At 45.2% G+C, this 3,409-nt stretch overlaps 1 pseudogene; it reads right to left on the bottom strand.

Moving 5' to 3' along the window:
- Positions 1 to 1,356: 1,356 nt before the first annotated feature.
- LOC129693173 (high mobility group protein B1-like) lies at positions 1,357 to 2,031 on the bottom strand (annotated as a pseudogene).
- Between the last annotated feature and the right edge of the window lie 1,378 nt (positions 2,032 to 3,409).

Here is a 3,409-nt window from a genome sequence, read left to right as displayed (position 1 = left end):
ATATGGAAATTTCCTTGGCATTAAACATATATTTATATGCTCATGAAATTTCCAAGACAAGTGCATGAGCTTTTTCAGAAATTAATTTTTAAGAGGTCCCCAGCAGTTGGGTGACTTAATATATAGGATGTCAAGGCTCCGGGGGCACTTGGAGAGTAAATTCAAAGTCATGGGTTGAAGGTAAAAATATTACATTAGGTGTTTTTATTCACAATACATTTCAAGTTTCAATAACAAGCAAATGAATCAGTACAAAAACATTTAGAATTCTAAAAATAAAACAAGCAAGTTACTGTTCCAGTACTTGAGGGAATAAGAGAGAAGCAGAGAGCTCTTTGCAGTCCTCAGAGACCTGGAGCAAGGAGAAGACAACCCACCGGGGCAGGGGCAGGACAGCTGGGCCCCAGGAAGGTGAGGAGGTGAAGAAGCTGTGCCCTTGGAGGGGCCTCCTTCCTTTGCAAAGGGTCCGTGCAGCTGTCCCCGCCCCCCCGCCCCCCCACCCCACCCCCCATCCCCGCTTCCCCCTCATGACAAGAGCGCCTTGTCTGCGCCTGTGGCTCTCACCCTTCATGTTTACTTCCTGGAGCTCTTCTTCTGGCCTCCTGGTGTTTGCCCTGCGGTAAAAGCCTCATGGCCTCATAGATTCATACTCGTTCCTTTTTCTCATTCTGGGCATCATTTCATCCCAGATTCTGCTGTCTCTGCTTTCAGCCACTCCCGCCCCTCAGCCCCTGGCCTTCCTTGTAAAACAGGGGTTTATTTGGTGTGTGTTTTGCATTGCTCTTTTTCTACCCTTTGCCCACGTGGTGCCACCACGTACCCAGGCTCAAAACTCCTGAGTTATCCTCTCCCCTCATCTCAGCCCCAGCTTCCACCCATGAGTCACAAAAGGCTCCAAGTGCTCCACCACGGTCTCCTCAGCTTCTCTTTTATCTGGAGCGACTCTGGTACTTTCCTAGCAATTCCTCTTTCCTCTGATTTCTTCCTTTACTCAGACTTCCACACTTCGACCACATGGCTTTTTGTTTGTTTGTTTCCTTGCTTGCTTGCTTGACTCTCAATCTCAACATGTAGGGTGGACTAGCCTTGAGCTCTTTTCTTCTTCTTCTTTTAAATAAAAAAAAAAAAAAAGTATTTACTTAGAAGTATTCAGAATGTCAACAAGACAGCATTTTTTTTTTTTTTTGCAATTATACAATGGTATTAACAACAACAGCAACAAAAAGACACTCTACAGTTTAAAAACAAATCTGACATAGCCTTACATTTCATTTTTTTTTTCTTTAAAAGGAGTGAGCTGTGTACAGGGGGATAAGATGTTTTATAGACAAGAAAAATAACTGTGCTAGAACCAAGTTATTCACCATCATCATTCTCTTCTGCATCTTCATCTTCCTCCTCTCCTTCCTCTTCCTCATTCTCTTCATCGTCCTTGTCATCTTCTTCTTCCTTCTTTTTCTTGACCACCTCTGTTTTGTTGAGTAGGGTTTTCCTTTAGCTCCGTAGGCAGCAATATCGTTTTCCTACTTGTCCTTCAGCTTGGCGGCCTTCTTTTCATGGAGCTGCCAGCCTTCCGCAGAAGTGTTGCTCCACATCTTGCCTGGTTTCTTTTCAGTATCACCAATGCATAAGCCAGGGTGTTCTCCTTTGATTTGGGGGTGGTACTTGGGGCGGTACTTAGAACGGAACAAGAAGAAGGCAGAAGGAAGCCTCTAAGGTGGATTGGAGTCCCTGAACTTCCTTTTGGTGTCCTCTTTTGGGATGTGGTGTGTATGTGTGTGGGTGTGTAGGTTTTCATTTCTCTTTGATAATGAGCCCTGATAATAAGCCCTTTGCCATGTCTTCAGATTTTCCCTTTTCTTTAGCAGACATGGTTATCTACCTTTCTGGGCACTTCTTGGAGAACTCTGAGACATTGGCAGAAGCATCCAGGGACAGAAGCATCTTCTTGTGTTCCTTCTGGTAGGTTTGCACAAAGAATGCACATGAAGATATGTTGCCTCTTGGCTTCTTAGGATCTCTTTTGCCCATGTTTAGTTGATTTTCGTCTCCAAGGCAGAGTCACCCAGTGCCTGTCCAGCTCGCACTGGCCCCAGCACATGTCTCTATGGAGTTCAATGTACTGTCTTGAACTCTGAATCCTGCCTTGTCCTCCCAACTGCTGAGATTTCAGTCATAAAATGCCTCTCTCAGATGTGCATTGAGCGCTTTTAAGAACTACTTAAACAATGTACATTGCCTTGCTTTTAAAGCAAATACAAAACAAAACAAATTTAAAAACAAACAAACAAAACTGGGGAGGCAGAGGCAGGCATGTCTCTGTGAGTTAGAGGCTAGCCTGGTCTAGAGAGTGAGTTTCAAGATAACCAAAGCTACACACAGAGAAAGCACATCTCGAAAAAATCAAAATGAGACAAAAACCTACCTTTCCCCCCTCCCCCCCTGCAATAAAAAATCTGAACTGCTTAAAATTCCTGGCCAGGTCCAGCAGGAGTTGTCTTCTTCTTCCACTGGCCCATTTCTCACCAGGCCACTAAATCCCACAAACAAATTATTGCCCTTCATTCATCTGTGCCCTTTCTCATGCTGTTCCTCCTCCTTGAAATATCGACACCTTCTGTCTCCTTTCTCCAGCCCTTTACGATTCTACTGCCCTTCTAGGCAAAACTAAAGGTCATCTCATTAATGGTCTCTAGGATGATGGAGCTGTTCACCTGCAGCCTTCCCTCAATCCACGTGCCCTTGTAAGCCCAGGACACACACTGTTGGTCCTCTGGCTGTTTCCATACTGCCAGGAGACCTCTGACGAGAGCAGGGCCCGGCAAGCAGTGAGAACGTGTGTACTGCGATGTCGCTGAAATTACTCCTTGCTACTACAGTGTTCAAGGCATCCGTTCTGAAGCTCACCTTGCTAAAATACACGCAACATGAAATTACTGCCGCAAGCAACCAGCTGGATTGGTAGTAAACTGCGGCAAACACCCAACCAGGAAGTTCTCTTGGGGCAGCTGTGTGGGGAGGGTGCATCGTTTCATTCTGTAGGAGGGAAAGCTACCACTGTATGATTAAGGGGAAAAAAAAAAAAAAAGAATAGGCTAGCAGGATCTGTCTCATCATCTGCGAGGCATCGTTTTTGCTTCCTGCTCATTTTCGCTTCTCTCATGTGGAACAGATAAATGAAGCTTTGGGGACCCGAATCGCGAGAAAATGATGCAGCAGCTGGAATGAGGAACTCACGAAGATCTTTCTTTGACCGTAATACTCAGGACTCCCAATTACAAGATCCTTTGAAACGTTGTGAGGTGTTAACTCCAGAGTCTTCCGTCTTTACCGCTGGATGATGCTGTCCTTTCCAAATACTTGTTTGTTTTTTGTGTTCCCTCACGGGCTAGGGTTAGAGCCTTGCGAC

Source organism: Psammomys obesus, unplaced genomic scaffold, assembly GCF_907164565.1.
Source record: "Psammomys obesus unplaced genomic scaffold, mPsaObe1.curated_primary_1811, whole genome shotgun sequence".
Lineage (NCBI taxonomy): Eukaryota > Metazoa > Chordata > Mammalia > Rodentia > Muridae > Psammomys > Psammomys obesus.
This window is presented reverse-complemented; position numbering and strand designations above follow the sequence as displayed.